Source organism: Acanthochromis polyacanthus, chromosome 14, assembly GCF_021347895.1.
Source record: "Acanthochromis polyacanthus isolate Apoly-LR-REF ecotype Palm Island chromosome 14, KAUST_Apoly_ChrSc, whole genome shotgun sequence".
NCBI lineage: Eukaryota > Metazoa > Chordata > Actinopteri > Pomacentridae > Acanthochromis > Acanthochromis polyacanthus.
In genome coordinates, this window is record NC_067126.1 from 25,298,379 (window position 1) to 25,316,876 (window position 18,498).

General features: G+C 39.4%; 1 protein-coding gene across 2 annotated transcripts in view; it reads right to left on the minus strand.

Moving 5' to 3' along the window:
* thsd7ba (thrombospondin, type I, domain containing 7Ba) overlaps positions 1-17,119 on the minus strand; it is a 213,113-nt gene extending 195,994 nt beyond the window's left edge. For both annotated transcript variants that reach the window (XM_051959018.1, XM_022193664.2), the window contains exon 1: positions 16,840-17,119. The gene's annotated coding sequence lies outside the window, so the exon portion shown is untranslated. The remainder of the gene's footprint in view (positions 1-16,839) is intronic.
* Between the last annotated feature and the right edge of the window lie 1,379 nt (positions 17,120-18,498).

Sequence of the window (18,498 nt, forward strand, 5' to 3'; positions counted from 1 at the left end):
AATTAATGCTTGTCTGTTGTTAATCATGCAGAAAGACAGGAGATAGAATGAGGCTGAAGAGGGACAGACTGCAGGAGAGTCTTTCTGGGGGAGGGAGAGAGAAAGATAAATGGAATGCTACATCAGTAGATTACCAGCTTCTAAAGACCAGAGCCGTGGGCTACCAAACGGTCACACTCACGCACACATCTTTTGAATGCACTGATAGATATTTTAAAACTGAAGGTGAGGTCTCATTGCCAGTATGCTCACGTCATATAAAATATTCTTTCCAAAATCAGAAAATGTGAGGGTTGCTAAATGGGATTAAGTGTACATCTGTGTGTGGGTGTGTTTGTTTACACATAATGACACAGTGCTAGAAAATGTAGATGCCAATTAAATGTAAATGAATAAATAGAATAATATGGTCTGTGCAAAATGGACCGATAAAGCCATGTACATTTTGGCTTGCATGATTGCTATACAGCTATAAACTGAGCAAAATATAATGAAATATAAAGAATGTTATCAAAAAAAGACTATATCTACAACCTGAAACTAAATCAGATTGTAGCATTTATACACTCTAACAGAACTGTTTGTAAGGGAATTTTTGAAAATTTTTTAATGCAGTTCATTATTTGCCGTGACAATTTGCAGGCCGTCAACCAATACGCCATTTCTGTGTAATGTGCTATTATTTTAGAAAAGCACTCAACCATTTAAAAAAACACAATTATAACTTTGCAACCAATTTCTAAAGTTCCATCATCCACAGGTCTAAGTGAGCTTGGGATTGAATACCAGAAGCATTAAAGTACGGACAGACGGATTAGGCATTGTTGGTTCCAGTCTTTTCCCAGGATGTTCTCATGATGACAAGAAAAATATCAAATGAATCAGCCTTTTAGTTACGGGCATCCCACAAGAACAACATCTTCCCTTGCTGTATTTATATCATAATTAACTCTTAAATGTGAGGTAAACCAATACACTTCCTGTCACATTCAGTTCCTCACAGCCCACTACCAGAACATTGTCCAATCTTTATGTGCTCTGGAAAAGAAAATTAGGGATTTTGTACTGAGCCCTGGATCAGTAAATGCGAAAACAAAGTTGCACCGATCAATCCACAGAACAGTGTTCACACCAGCCAACAACAGAGGGGTGTTCATGCTTGTGCACAATCATGGACTTCGTCTTCAGGACAACCTCATGCATCCATGCACATTGTAAAGCCTTCCTATGTTCTGTAAGCAACATTGGTATGATCAGAATTTCCAAGAAGCATTAAATATTTGAAAAAAGAAAAAAAAAACTAATACAATATTATAATTCTGATCATTCTCACTCCAGACTCCCATTAGAGTCTTCCACTTTCATGTTAGATTATGTTTCCAGTGACTATCTGTATGTGTTGAGACACTGGATGAGATGAGCAGTTATGTGTTCTAAGGACAGTCATCTTCATCTGTGCCACACAATACTGGATACTTCAAGGTTCCCATTTGACATATTCCCTTTTCATTGTAATTTGCACTTGAAGTAAGCAACTTGTCATGGTAAATTAGGAAATGTACAACAGTAGTGCCAAACAGAGACTGAGTGTATCAAAAGATCTTTGCTCTTAAGCAGTTCCGTAGGGATCACTCTGAGCTCTCGCCTCTCCAGCCCACATTACCAAGTCTTGAGGTACATACATTCCACTTGCTAGTCATTACTTGTGACATTCGCTCATGCAAAAAGCATCTATTTTCTGAATCCATAGGACACAAAAGAGTGTTCAAATTCAACACCAGTGCTAACCCTGAATATCAAAGAAGCATCGCTGCAGCTGCACATTTTCTTTAGAGTGATAGCAGGAACAGCGTGTTTTCACCAGAGGTCATGCGTTCTCTTCAGGTGAACAACTCCTTTCCTTTCTCATTAGATGTAATTACTGCTGACATCTCAAAGACAGCAGGAGAATAACAAAAAAAGAGAACGTCAATTGAGACAGAAGGTCTGTACAGGAGGCGAACAAAAAGACACATTTGACCAATAAAAAGAAGTGTACTGCTGCACTAATTCTATTACGTGCAAAGAAGATTTAGTGAATATAGCCAGTGATCCAAAGTTAATAGGGGTGATGGAGGAAGGAGAGCCAAGCTAAAGGCCAGTGGGCTGTCAGGAGGCTGACAGGGTTTTGTGACAGCCTCCTTCAGCTGCCTGACAACTGCATAACACCCAAAGAAGACAGATGGAAAGAGCTACAGAAGGAAGGAGCTACGGACAAATACGGCAGCTACTTGACAAAGACCCTTGAGATAAGGCTTGTTCAAGCACCTACATTTGTATTCCAAGTGGGGTGTGGGGTGGGGGCTAATGTAATTGAAAACTGTTAGGGTGTTGGGGGTCAACAATTCAATAGAGTCAGAAAAAAAACGTGTTTGTGTTCTGGGGAGCAAAGTGAAGTAGCAATAGCCCAGTGGAGCATTATGATTCGTCTGCCCAAATAATAGCTTCTATTCTGCCCTCTATCAGATTGATATGAAGAGGGATAGGAGCATGAAATCATCACCACTAACCATGTCAAGGGTAACACTTGCTGAAAGAGATTTCCTCTGAGAGGGATTCCTTTATTTAAGTGGATCCAGATATTCTTAAGCTCCAGGGAAATGGGACAATTGTTTGCCATAACCAGGCTTACAGTAGTTAGGTCCTTTAGCATCCTTGATTCAGCCGTATGACTAATCTAAAAATGAAGCAATGAATGACAAAAGCGGGAAGAAATGTTTGAAAATGGAGCATGGAGGAAAAATGAGTTCAAATGAATGAATGAAAATACTTTAAAAAGGTGTATTTCCCCACAGTGAGCATCACTAAAGGTCCACCTTGAGTGATCTGACCTTCATCTGATGTCTGTCTGATGCTTTGCTGCCCTATGTCAGCAGAGGTAATGAGATCAAGTAATCCCTGGGTGCTTCTATCGTAGTTAATCATTTAACGAGCATGCGCACATAAAAAACCAGCACATACATACACAACCTTCACGTAATGAATCTAGAATTCACCTTGAAATAAAAACAAGCGCATATCATTGTTTTTCCAGTGATGATAGCACTTTGTCAAGCTCCTCATTCATTAAAATCTGCGCAACCTAAAGTTCATTGGAATTCTATTACCACAAGGACAAATGAAAAGGCAAACAAAAGAGCAATTACTCATAAAATCTCCAGAAATTTACATTTGTCTGTCACTAGCACTATTCCTGAACATTTCACTCATTCCAACACATGTATACAGGTTGAATGTGGAACATGCATTGGGACACTATGCATACTATATGTATACCATATGTTTATATTAGAGGATTCCCATGTGAGATGGAGATATTTTCTGTGTTTAGCCAAAATGTGAAAATGCCATCAGGCCTCATTCCAGGAAGCAGTTTTCATTCTACACTTACACTTTTCAGAAAATTAGATTTCAAGGTTTGACCTGAAATCACAAGCTAACAATTGCACTTTCTCTGAAAGAGCAAGGCAAGTCAGGTTTCTTTATGAGGGCCAGTTCTTACACACTGGCAGTTCAAAGTGCTTTACAAATAGGTTGATAAAAGAAAACAGAAGAATGACAGATTAAAGGGGAGTAAAGGTGTTAAAAGAAAATGAAAGATTAAGGATGAAGAGTACATCAGGTCTGCTTAGATTTCAATTCAATTATGCTATATTTATGCGGTGCCAAATCATAACATAAGTGTTCTCACAGTACTTAATGTATTAAGGTCAAGACCCAGTAATGCTATAGAGGAAAAACGATTGCACTTGGCAGAAGTGGGGAGGGAAAAACCTTCCTTTAAACAGGGAGAAACCTCAGATAGAGCCAGACTCAAGGTGAAGAAGAGGGCAACGAGACAAAAGATAAGTATCGAGAGTCAAACAAAAAACACAGAACATATTGGTAGAGGCAGAGAAACATGCAGTTCTAGAGCCAGCGATATCTGCAGAAAGGTACAAGGATCAAGACAATGGAGAGGAAAAAGCTCAAGCTATGGGAGAGAGAATACACAAAGTTAATGAAATGCAATAGTGGAATATATGAGGTGTAATCAAAAAAGATCAAAAATTGCATGTGTTGGAAGCAAAAACTGCAGCTGATTTAAATTTGACCTCCACACTCTTTGAAGCAGTCACTTTGTGCAGTGACAACACTGCAGTCACATTTGGCACGCTCCCTGGAAGTCCTATTCTAAAGGCCTGTCAAGCACCAACTGGGAGACAAGCTGGATCACCTCCACCTTGTCAAAATAGTGACTCTTCAACTTTTATTTTGGAAAAGAGGGGGAAGTGAGCCAAATTTGGTAAGCAGGATAGGTGGACAGCAATGACTGTGTTGGTGCGGCCAAAAAAAACAAAAAAAAACTTTGAGCAGGAATCTTGTCGTGATGGTGCATCAAATTGCAATTGCACCACAGTTCCAGTCATTTGAGATTTGAGTCAAATGTTCTCCATCTCACAACATAACAATAGATCTCCGCATTGACTGTGTGATCCAGGATGCAACACTCTGGATGGTGAAGAAAATGATTGGCTCTTGTTCTGACATGCCCTCTTCAGTGTTGGAGACTGCGTGCTCTTGCACTGAAAGACTGCTGTTTGGTGTCTGGGTCATAGCTGCAAACCTATGCTGACCACAAAACACAGAATCCTGACTCACAATAGTTGCTTGTACCCGCTAAACCGATATGACTTTAGAACATCACGCATAATCCAACATGAGAATGAGACAGAATCAGCCAAGATTAGCAGACATGCCCAAAAGGTGTTTGATGCAGTCAGAGGTAGAAGTAAGGGAGGATTTGTAAAGAACTTAAAGTTTCTAATGGTCATGATGAAAAATAAAAAAGAACAACAAAAAACATGTCACGAATCTTGTAACATGCACTTGTTAGATGAAAGGAAGACGCTTGTGTCATGTTCAGCATTTTGACAGCAAAACATTGTTAATGACAAATAATTTGAGGACTAATGGGGAGATGAGTCACTAATTAAGTGAACTAAATAAATCATAGGGTATTATACAGTGGTGGGTGACTAACTACCCCAAATCTGCATTTAAGGGTGAACTCAGGTATGTTGTTTTTTGAACTTGTTTTCTTTCAATGTCTATCCTATACTGCACTGAGGTCCAGGAGGAAGGACATTTTGTTTTACACTTTGCTCACAGACGTGTGTTTGACAAAAAATAAAACTGAACATACACATCATCTGTTGTGGACTGTGTACTGCTTTGACTGTAATTATTCTGTAGATATTGTAAAACTACAGATGTACAGAGAAACATTATTCTTCACACTATAAGGTGCTGAATTCACTTATTTGAACTGCTTGTTTTGTTTTTTTTTCAAACAATGCACATGAGGTGGCAGCATAAAAAAACATCTCCAATGCTTCAGGGATCATTCCACCATCAGCACTCAAAGACTGAAGGAGCAACATTTAATTTCACTTGACAGCACAACTTTGACGGTTCACTTTCAAATAGCACAGAAGCAAACGGAGAACTTTGACCAACATGGCATCAGGTAAGACCGACTCAACACAGACAAAGTCAGTGTATCTGCTCTGTCAGCAAAATGTATAAAACTGAAAATCTAACAGTTAAACTGTTCCTTAAATGTAACACTGGACAGATCAGCTCTGTGTCATGTTCTGTCCAGGCTTTGAGAACAGTAAAAGATCTTTTTTTTAGAAAATCCTGCTATGAACCTTATCAGTGTTCGCTACTTGAGGCCAGTGTTGATTTTCACACTTATTTGATCAGAGATATCTTTTAAATTTCTGCTGTTTTACTAAACACAGGGACAGGAGCTGTGATCGTCCTCAGAAAAGGCATCGACTTTATTGTCCACGCTGAGCAAGAGGTAGGTCTTTGGACTCCTTTTCATCATATTTCCCTGATCAGGTTTTTGACTGCTCCATCACAATATGTCATCAGAACTCTTCTAAAACAGTTGTCATGTATGTTTTGGTCCTTCAGACATTCGAAGAAAACACAGCAGCAAAAAACATGAGAGCAGAGAAACGCAACAGCGTGACGGAGCTATCCAGCTCTCTGGAAGACCTGGACAATGTAAGTATTTCCTGCTGTGTTGTTTGAGGATGAAGTGAATCAGTAGCAGGTATTACTCAGTCACTGAGAGGTGAGAGCTGATCACTTGGTCTTACTCTGTTTCCAAATCCAGATGTATCCAAAAGGAGGCAGTGTTGAAAGGGAGGTCAGAGTGGCCGTTGAGAATCTTTTTAAAAAGATGCTGCGTCCTGATGGGGATCCCAAACTATCCCCTTGTGAAGCTGTGCAGCAGCCACTCACCACCATGAGCCCCCTGACCAAGCTCTCTCACAGCAGAGTAAACTAGTAAGTGACTGTGATGTTGGCACTAGTACAGAACAAATGATAAACTGATGTCTTTAATAGCTGACTGACTGGTTCATGTATTTGTTTTTCACCCTTCATCCAGCCTGGCCCCCTCCCAGTCTAACAGGGGTCTGTGTCCAGTGGAGGAGCCTGACTGGGAACTAGACTTTGGGTTTTATAACACCACTACAGCCACCAGGTAATCTGATCAGTTGGTCATAGCAGTCAAACTATCTGACTACGGTGAAGATTGTTCTACAGAGGAGTCTGACAGAGCAGTCGTCCTAGTAGTCAAACCATCTGACTTCTATGAAGACTGTTCCTCAGACGAGTCTGACAGAATTTCCTGGGGCTCATAGACCTCTGTCTCTTTGATGTCCATTTTCAGCTCCAGGGAGGAAGACTCGGTATCCAGGACTTCTGACCGACAAGATCTCTGTTCCAGTCATTATGATACATCTGTTTGGTCTTCTGATGGAGAAGATCCATGTTCCAATGAGAGAGATTCAGTTTCCCCCTATTTTGATCGACTAGATCATAGTTCCAGTGAGCTGCCCAGCTCTCTGGAAGACCTGGCCAATGTAAGTATTTTCTGCTGTGTTGTTTGAGGATGAAGTGAATCAGTAGCAGGTATTACTCAGTCACTGAGAGGTGAGAGCTGATCACTTGGTCTTACTCTGTTTCCAAATCCAGATGCATCCAGAAGGAGACAGCTCCAGCCATGAAAACCCAGCTGTTTTTGAAGGAGATCTGAGTTTGATTGATGAAGATGTAGTTTTCTGGCCTTCTGATGGAGATAGAGACATCAACTCCTCAGTTGGTGCTTCCTCTGGTCGTCCTGAAAAACTACTGAAGAAAATCCAAAGTTTCTTCAGCAGAATCAAGAAGACTCTTTGCTGCTGCTGGCATCCCTCTATTGAGGATTAATTTAAGTTAACTAATGTAACTTGTATTTTGTTACATTAGTTTTACTTTATGGTTTTACATTATTTTGTTGCTATGTTACTTTGTTTTACTTGTTTCATTAGTTTAACTTGGTATTAGTTGTTTTGTTTGTTTTACTTTATGGTTTTACTTCATTTTGTTGTCGCATTACTTTTGTTTTGTTAGTTTTACTTTGTTATGTTGTTACATTTGTTTTGTTTTGTTATTTTAGCTGTGCCATTTGTTTTGTTTTTTGTTACATTTGTTTTGTTTTGTTGTTTTGTTGTTTCATTTGTTTTGTTTTGTCATTTTATTGTTACATTTGTTTTGTTTTGTTATTTTATGTTACATTTGTTCTGTTTTGTTATTTTATGTTACATTTGTTCTGTTTTGTTATTTTATTGTTACATTTGTTTTTCTGCATTCTTCTACATTCTTTTACTTGCATTGATTTTAACGTTGACTGAAACTTTTGCTGCTGGTTGAACCTCTTCAATAAAAACTGGCAGACAGCTTAAACAGCTGGTGGAGGTCTGGATAATATTGTGGCAAACAATATGAACAGATTCAGAAATAAAATGACAATGAATGAAAGTAACCAATTGATGTTTAACTTTATAACTGAACTTTGTGCATAGATGGCTTTGAAAAAAACAGTTTCAGTTTAACAGGACAACAATGTCCACTTTCATGTTATTAAGTTTTAAATGTGATTTAAAATGAGTTCAGATGAACACATTTGAACATGAGGTGGTGATGATGAAGGTTCTCGTGTCTGTGGTCAGATTTGATTCTCTTTTCCAGTAACAAAACATCTGCAGTTGTCTGATGCCTTTTTTCATCCTTGACAGGGTTGTGCAGTGTAATTAGGACTACCGTTTGCTTCATATCACTGCCACTAGTTTTGGAATAAGATGTCTAACAATTACATGTGTAATGTATGGGTGTCCACATTCCTTTTTTTTCTGTAAAACCCATTTTGTATGTAGCTCTAAATCAGTGAGGAAGATAAATACCACACACCACAGTTTTTGTTAAAGATAACCACTTTTATACAACTTTTATTTAATCAGTCTAAAGACGAGACTTTTTTTGCAAACAAAGCTCCATGTTTAGTGCATGTGGTGACTACAAAGAAAGTTCTACTTGCTAGAGGACCATTGGGTACAGTCAAAGATTCTAGAAAAATATAGTCAACAGACTGAGTTCGGAATATTGTGAAATAATGGGATAACGAAACTTATTGAAAAAAAGATGACTGATTTGTTGATTTGCTGTGGCAGGAGTTACTCAGTTCACCTTGAACTTTAGTTTGACATCATTGCTCTACTTGCCTCTGCTTTGCAGGAATCTAAAGTATGAAGAAACCACTTCTTACATGGGTGCATACTTTGTACAGACAACTGATGCCATAGTTCTTGCTGTGCTGCAATGCATATACTAATGGGGCAATTCATGAACATCTTATTATACTGTATGAAATTCAAATCATCTCCAAGACCTTTAAAATACGGTCTTGGAGAACAAGTAAAGTACATGCGACTGTGCCAGGCTGCATTCATGCACAACAGACTCAAAACATTTTGATAACACCTCGTAAATGCATGGAGAGCGGGAAGATGAGAAGTGCTCAGTGCGTCGTAAGAGGTCCTTCAGTAGCTTAGGCCTGCAGCATCAGTAAGAATGGTTCAGGTACATGAGATCTGTTAACAAAAAGCATCTGAAAATGGTTTGTAGTATAGATTTGAAACTGGTTATAGTTAGGGCACCTTTGATTACATCAGGAAATTGGTTCAAGAGCTGAGCTGCACAGAAGGCTAAAAGCTGCTGCTCTAGGTTTAGTTCAGAGAGTAGCTACTACCAGCACATTTCTCTCCAGTGATCTCAGAGGTCTACCAGGTGGTTTAGTCACTGAAACAGATCTAAGAAGGTATTTTTGTTCTGCCACATTTAGTGATATATAGACAAGCAGTGCTTAAATTCATTTTTGCGGATTTTCCAAAGCCAGTGTAAGGACTCTGTTCTTGTAGGAACTCTAGCAGCTACATGTTGAACAAACAGAAATTGTTTGATGGCTTTTTTGGGATGGCCTATGGAAAGACCTTTGCAGAAGTCAAGCTGCTGAAAGTAAAAGCATGAATAAGTTTTTCTGAATCATGTTTTGACATAAGGCCTCTGAGTTTAGGGATGCTTTTGAGCAACAGGTAAAATGCTGATTTAGTCATTCCTTTCACATGGCAGTTAAAAGTAAGGTTAAGACACCAAGGTTTTAAACAGTGTCCTTTGCTTGAAGTTTTTTGTATGTGTGTCAAGAGGAGTAGCTATCTTTAGTCTCTCATTTTTTCCAAAAAAGATGATGTCAGCTCTGTTATCAGCTGAAGGGAAACAGACATCCAGCTGATAATCTGCTCAATGCATTGACAAAAACAGTCTAGAAGACCAAAGTCATCAGCTGAGAGGGCTACATAAATGTGAGTGCCATCAGAACAGCTACAATAAGAGATTTTATTATCTTTAAAGATTTGTCAATGCTTGATCATACAAAAGTTGAGTAATAAAGGCTCTATGATCAACCCCTGGGGGACACCACAAGTCATGCAAGATGATGACAAGGTACAACTTCCAACAGCAGAAAAGAAGCTCTAGTCTTTCATTTGTGAGGTGAGTAACTTAAAACAGCCGAATAGAGATGCTCCCTAACATGAAGAAACAAGGACTGCAATGAGAGCAATACATTTTGCCAAAGTTGGGAAAATTTCCACAGACTATCGTCTTACTTCTCTGCGAACAAACAGGCACTACACTAACCCTTATCTTAAACACACCTCAATCAGTCATCGCAGGAGTGCAGTGACAAAGAAGGGAATGCAAGTGAGTTTTCCCATGATTGGGCCACATAAAACAAATAAGAGGCAGCCAGACGTTTATTGAAAAAATGACTTACATTAGCAATCAACATAGGTAAAGCACCAGAATGAGTGAAAATGGGAAAAAAAAAAAATGGAATTTTAACTTAATTTGATAACTCTGGAGATGAAGACTGTCACACCTCTCAGCAAAGCATTAAAATTAAACCATCAAAGGAGATTCTGTTTTTTTGTTTTGTTTAGTGTATATTTTTTTCTTATTCACAGCACAGATCCATTACAGAGGGGGAGAGATTTTGCTTTTTACATTTGGTTCAAGGAAAAGATAAAATTTAGACATCTCACTTCACAAGGCACATTTAGTGTCACTTATGACATTTTTTTTTAAAAATCTATTTTTTTTATCATTCTGTACATAGTAAAAAAATCTGTCTCACTGTCAGTGTTGGGTGGATTGATGCTGTTTGGTATTAGTTCATGTGCATATGTACATAGTGCTCTGTAGTTATTCTAAATTTAGTTATCAGTTGATTTTAAGTAACTTGAAGTCAGTCTTTTGAAAAGAAAATGATGAGGCTTTGGGCTGTACCAACCCGGTCTCACGGGGATTCGTGAAACTGTCACGTAAGTTTTAGTTTCGGTTTCGTGCGCACCAACACGATTTCGTCATGTTTTTCGTGCCGCTCACCACGAAATGTTTTTCGCTGTGGTAATCACATCTGAAAGTGGTTTATACCGGCGGATTCATGACGATCTAAGCTGTCCATTGGCGTATACTGCTTGTGTGATCGCATTTGCGGCCGCCGGACATTCTTGAAATTCCTATGCAAATTGGTAAGTGTACCACCGGCTTATGGTTAGGTTATGGTTAGGATTATGGTTAGGGTTATGTTTAGGGACGATGTCATGCAAAATATAGCGTTGGATTCGCCGCGGTTTTACATTAAAAATATAATACACACATTCTTTTGAAATACGTTCTGAGTGGCACGAAAAGTCCGCCGTTTAAAATACATTGGTGTGCATTTCGTGGTGAGCGGCACGAAAAACATGACGAAATCGTGTTGGTGCGCACGAAACCGAAACAAAAATTTACGTGACAGTTTCACGAATCCTCGTGAGATCGGGCTGGCTGTACAGTGGATTGGTGGTTAATTAGAAGATCCCCAGTTTACATCCCAATCTTTCTGCATGGAGTTTGGATGTTCTCTCTGTGCATGTGTGAGTTTTCTCTGGCTACTCTGGCTTCCTCCCACAGTCTATAAACATGTTGAGGTTAATTGATGATTCTAAATTGTTCGTATTTGTGAATGCAAATGTGGTTGTTTTTCTGTATATGTAGCCCTGTGACAGACCGGAGACCTGTCCAGGGTGTCCCTTGCCTTCGCCCTAAGTCAGCAGAATTACCCCCCTCCACCCCCCTGCAACCCTAATGAGGATTAAGCAGTGTATAGATAATGGATGGATGGATGGATGGATGGATGGATGTTGAGGGTCTTTAGAAGTTTTGTCCAGTCAAATGCAGAACAGTTCAGTGCTTTAACCATTACTGTGATTGGTTCATGTGACTTTGCGTATACTTCATTACAGTACATTACACAGCATACCGATATTGGAAAGCATTTGTTTAAACAAGCTGTGATGCTACATCAGCCCCTTTGCCAGTATCTATTAAATGTCTTTTTTTTTTTCTTTTTTTTAAACTGACAGAAAAAATTTAAATAAAGCCAATAATCATTTTTCCTTTTGAGGGAAATGAATGCAGTCTGTTTACTCAAAGCCCGTTGGTGAGCTTTGTATCTGTACCACTGGTGTGATATGCATATTCACTGCATACAGCTCTTTTGAATGCTTTTCAGATGCATCTAATTCTATTAGCAGAAAAATGTCATTGACAAATAGCTTCCTACTTGCTCTACCCTTTCATTGCATCATATCAGGACAGAGATATACTATAAGGCAGAGCGCCTGGTGCTAAATATGTATGCGTAAAACCATCTGTATGCACAAAACCATCTGTATCCTATCCATCTTTTAATACCAAAAGCTTCCATATAAAGAAAACATTGTGCAACATTTTGTTTGCAACCCACAACACCTGCTCGCAGTTCATGACTTATGGCACCATTAAAAAGATAACTTATGGTTCATAATATAATTGAACAGGAAATATTTTCCATTCAGAAGCTGCCACTCAGAGAGGAAATGTGTCATTGAACATAAAAGCACAAAGTAAACTACTGTAAAATTGATTCTTAAACATCACTTTGATTATCCTTATTTATTTGAAAAGGCATAAAGACTTTCACAGATAACAGACAATAAAAAAGTGGTACTTGAGGAGGCTATAATCACTGAAAGTACTGTCTTTGACTGATGTAGTAATACTGTATGTGTTGGCTCAAAATAGCACAACACTGGTTATTCCTAAATCAGAAAAATAAAATGATTGAACCACAGTCTGATATTTGTAATCAAAGTTTCATGCAGCTGGTTATTTATTCCAGGTAGTTTGGATTAATCCAGCAATGTCTGTTTTGTAAAGCTGAAGTACAATAATGTACCATTTTAGTGTGTTTATAAGTCCCTTACATAAAGAGGTAATGTACTTGTGACCTCACGTCACATAACCAGTATCGTCTGTTGGTAGGTCAAGCACCTTTTGTTCTGAAATCAACAGCTATTAAAAAGATGCACAGATACTCATGCTCTCCAGATGATGAATTCTAATGACTTCAGGTTCAGTTGCACTGTGCTCAGCGCTGATTAGTAAACATTTACATGGTAAACTAGAAAAGCACTCAGAGAGCGCAGACCTCCGCCAAGGATATTGACATTCCCACAGAGAGGAAAACAGGAAACTCATGCAGTAAGGGATCATGAGCTAGAATTGAACCTGCATCTCTGACACAGTTCTGTTTACAAATCACCTTCTTAACCAGTTGAGCTATCTGGACACCTTGTTACAATTTGTTGGACGACATACTAACCTATGATGTTTTTGTCATATTTTGGACCACATACTAAAAAATTCAAAGTGATCCAGAATTCAGGATCCTTTCCGGATTGCCACCAAAATTAAATAAATCAGCTCTTCCTCTTACCATAGTCTACATCCCCTCAAAATTTCATCTGAATCTGAGCAGGTGTTTTTGAGTTATCTTGCTAACAGACAGACACACAAACGCCATGTGTCACATAACCTCCTTGGCAGAGGTAATAAGCCAAACTGAACATAAGCAGCAACCTTTATGGCTAAAATAATGAAGCTCTCACAGAAGTGCAAAGAAACTGCAGTTCCCCAAATGGCCATGAGAGGCTAGACCCAAAGGGAATCAGTCCCTATAGAAACCCATGTTAAAATGCCCATCTTTACAGCAGAAACAAACATGTTTGCAGCTTGGTACAAAAGCAGTTTTGGTCTGTAGAACTACTTAGCACCGCTGACGCCAAACTTAGGGAGCAAATTTTTATGTAGCCCTCTCGTTTACATTTTACTAAAGCTAAAACGTTGGGCATAATTAAGAGCATGGTCAGTTTCACAGGTGGTTGCCATTATAAGACAACACACGGCTCACTCCAGCTCCACTAATGCTCCACCGCTTTGGCAATTTGTTGATTAGCCAGACATCATTTGGCATAGTCGGGCAGTGCCAAGATGGTGACAGCTGGAGCCACCACACTGAGTTTCACAAGTGTTGTTCAAGAAAACCTATGCATGATGTACAAAGGGTTCATCTTGATATGCAGTCTATGGATAACCATGGAAAACATTCAACCTGCTAAATACAGTCAAGGTAATATAGCCAGTCTGAGCATGATAGCACGCAGTGAGCTTCAAGCACCGGTGTGTGGTTTACTAGCAGCACCAGATGGGTGCGTAACATGAAACTATACAGGAATTTAAAATGGAGTAGGAGCACGAATGAGACAAATACTCAGTAATTGGGAAAGTTCTTCCCTCCTTTGGCTTTTCTCTGAACAGACTGACTACCAGATGAAGTCTGTTTGCCAAGAAACACTGCACTCTACTGTACAAACTGTACTGTAATCCCTTTGCCTTGGCTCCTGGTTATATGCCCTGATAGGCTTATAAAAGATTAATTATCACATAAAGTCTCCAATATTAGTACAAATCCCTCATGATGCTGCAGAAATGAAATCAGCACACTCTCTCACACACACACACACACACATAATAGTCACTTCTCATTCAAAATATTTGTTTTCTGAAATCAAACTATTGATTACTGTAACTTGACCACCAGCCTCAGCAGGTGCAACACACCAGCGGCCTCCTTTGAGTCCAATATACCACCCTCATATTTCAATCAATAATCAGGTTGGGATGCAATTAGTAACTTGGAAGGGTTGCGAGAGTCACGTGACGGATCAATCGAGCAGAGAGGCGGCACACTCATTGAGGTGATTCACAGCCCAACAGTTTGTCCCACGCTCAGCCTGAATCCATGCCGTCTATCTTCTTTATATGAAGCTTTCAAGGCTGGAAATATGCATCTGTCAAACGTCCCCCATTACTCCGGCTGCCTGTCACACCTGGGGCAGCTCACAACCAACCAGAAGAAAAAAGATGGAGTGTAGCTGTCAGCATCGAACCCTCAGCGGACTGAAAAGGCACCAGCTCCCCCATTTCTCTGACTCTAATTTCCTCAAAACGTGGATATTTTTCTGGGTCTCTGGCTGAGTGCTGGGTTAATGACAGAGCCTGTGTCAGGGAAGTAGCTGAGGCAGCTTCTTTTTGCTCTAGATAACATTAACACATTGTTTTATGGCGAGATATGAACCATATTCCCAACATTTATGCCGCAAAACATGGCAATAGTATCACATCTCTAAGCTGACAGCTACGCAGCTGAAAGTGAATCATGTGTCATTAATAGTCGTGAGAAAGCCCATATCATGGATTCCTTTTCAATGCTGTGTGGGTTGCAGTGCCCACTAAATGGCATAAATGCTTCAACACTGTTACACTGTGGCTGCGAACTGTGGCCAGTCCGGTTAATATGAGCAAGTTTTCTGTGTAGGTCCTTAAATTTAAAATGCAGTTTCTTGCTCCCCCTGTTAATGTTTCCACTGCAGCACGTCTGGATGTTCTCTCACCTCAACAAACAGTGTCTTTTCACATCACAAAGCTATTTCTCTTATTTCGCTCCACAGTCCAAGCGAGCGCTGCAAACTATGTCATGAATGAAATATAAGCACACCGCTGTATTACTTATGAGACCTAACGCAACTTTGCTCAGAGCTATTTTCAGATTTCATTTAAATTCATCAGTGTGATGAATATTCTTCCACCACAGACATGGCCGATAGGGCATGGGTCCTCCAGAAAACATTAGCTTAAGATGAACTTCAAAGATTACTTATCAGCAAAATCCACCTTTTCAGCAGCCAATAATGTGACACCAATCGTTATTAAAACCGTCTCGCAGAGTTCCCCCAGAGTAGCCAAACCCACCACGAGACGTGATTTAAGTGACACTAATGTGCCTCACTGTTAAATTTCAAATGTAACATCACATTGTCCTATTGTTTATTTAAACTTCAAACACTGAGCATTGCTCACGGGCAATCTTAACGTCATTTATACATCTCCTAAATGAGAGAGACAAGAAGGAAAGTCTACTTCAGTCATGTATGCAAATTTTCATATGCATTCATATTCACAAGTCTTAGAGATTGAAAAGAAACTGTATTCATAACTGCTATAAATGTCACTGAGTAGCAGTTACTATATAACTTACAGTATGACCCAACCGTTTCCTGTATCATACAGCAGTAGACTGACTCAAATTATTCTCTTTCATTTGGTTTTCAATGCACAGATTTACAACTTGTGTAAATTAGACAGAAACGGAAACAGAAGTAAGAAATCAATTTAGTCACATAGCTGCAGACGCTTTCAACACGTAAAGGGTCTGTGGAGGACAGCAACAGTCCTGAATCCATGATTCTTGTACAGCAGAGACAGACTCACCATCATCATCTTTGCTGTATATGAAGTCGCATCCGATCACTCTATAAATACACAAAAGACAAAAATCTCTCACAGCAGCTCCTCTGGATTTAGCCTCAGCTTAGTTCTGGTAAGATGCCAGCTCCAAATCAATAGAGAATCCACTCGTCACCTGCTGATGTGTGAACACTTGAGCTCATGTTTCTGCAACTCTTAACTCACTTCTTACCATCAGCTTTGACCAACGAAAGCTCATTTCCCTCTCCCGCCTGTTCTGTCGGCGCATGTTTCTCATTCCCTCCACCTCATTCCCCATCTCGGTTTCTAGTCTTATGTCTGTCTCTTTTTATCTGAACGTACACACAGTTCTCCACGCACCTCTGAGCTACACTCATCTGATTGAAGTCAAATTCCTGAAGTTGTAAATGTTCAAACTTACTGGCAATAAAAGCATTCATAAAATCATATCCGAGTGCCTCACAAATGTGTGAAACAACTCCCACTGTCCCTCTTAAAACAATCAGAGCTCCACTTCAAATTCATCACAGCAAACAGAGCAAGGAGAAACTCGAAAAATGTAGAGAAATCAATTTGTGCACGCTGGAAGGCGAGCAATCACGTTTCTCTGTTTTTCAGCGTAATAGACCCTCTGTGCAAAGTGAAGAAATATCAAAAAGAAAAGGTTCTTACCTGGGCTCTTGGTGAGGCTGATGCTGTGTGGAACAGATCCTATCTCTGCCTGTGGGACAGAATCACAGAGATAGAGAAAGAGGAGGGAGGAAAAGCAAAGAGAGAGGAGGGGCAAGCAGAGGGACCAAGAGAAGAGAAAAAGAGAGGGAGCGGGAGAAAATCAGAGAGAAGGTGAGAAAGTGTCGGTGGACAATAGGAGAGAGAAACCCAGAGAGGAGAGAGCAGTGATAGTGGTGCTCTCACACAGCGCCGCGTTACACTGAAGGGGATGTGCTGGCTCTAGGAGGTGGTACTTCTCAGTCAAATGACATCTGCCTCTCTCTTAAAAACCATTGGCTAAGAGGGATGATTTCCTAATAAGCCATCCCCGCTGTCTCCAAGTGAACACACCCCCTCCTTCTTTTCCACTATACATGTATATGCAGATTCTCACACGGATGTTCTTTTTCCCGCACAGTCTACAAAGATTGTCTTTGCCACTCCTTTTGTCCTCATCCTATTCTCTCGTCAAGCACTTTCACATCTCTTTATCCTCTGAGGTCCCCCTCTATACGTGCATTTTCATTTCTCACAATTGTTGCATAAAGTGTTTTTGTCTTTCAGTTCAAAATTGCTTCCACTTTCAATTGTGCCTATGTTCTTTTTTTAACAAAATACTTCCAACCTTTTTCAATAGCTCTCAAAAAAACTGAAAAACAATTGTTTTCTTATCATGTGCTATATACTGTATAGATCTATTCTTTTCTCTTTTTTTCAGGTATTATCAAGAGAATGACTCTTGATCACAGTGAACAGCCATTTTGTCACCTGCTGCTTTTAATGCTTTTCTACCAACACTGAAGAGCTGTGCTCATGCCTGAAATGCTGGTATCCTACTTTTTTTTTTCCTGCTTGTGTGTCTGTTTTGTATCAATATTTTAATACAGTTTGGTCCAAATTATTTTCATAAAATAACAGAGACAAGGACTTGGTCAACAAACCACACAGCTATTAGAGTTCAGGTTAATTGGTTTGTTCTAGCTCCTAATCATACCTTTTTAGGCACATTTCAACAGTCTCGCTTTTCCCAGTGTGTGGGAGGTTAAAAAAAATTAATGAAATGCTAGATATGAATGTATAAATCAATTAAAGTTTTCAAGTGGTGTCACTAACTACAGTGAGTAATTGTGAGTAATATCGCCTACACACAAAGCAATTGTTACGAGGAGATCTGATGGGAAAAATGATTTAATTCCCTTTCAAAGGAAAAAGGTACCCCAGGATATATCCTTAATAAAAGTGGGGAAAACATTTCACGGAAATGACAATGTACGAGGCACATTGTTTGGCACACTCCCACCATGCACTGGGATTTTATTTATGGAAGGTGGCAAGGAATTACTGCATTCTATGCATAAAACAAGTGAACACTATTGAAATAAATATTGTTAATATAACCAATACTGAGAGCTAATACATATTAGTTTGGAGAACGTCTTAGTATAATAAGTGTCCTTATCATTTTCACCAGGCCACAGTGAGATTTTAAAAATCCAGCAAAAGATGGCATTTCTGCCTCAGCCTAATCAAAACTTTGAATTAGAGTAAATAATACCCTTGTAACAACGAGTCAGAAAACCCTGATGTTACTGAATCTGTTCTGAAAGTTCTCATCCACAA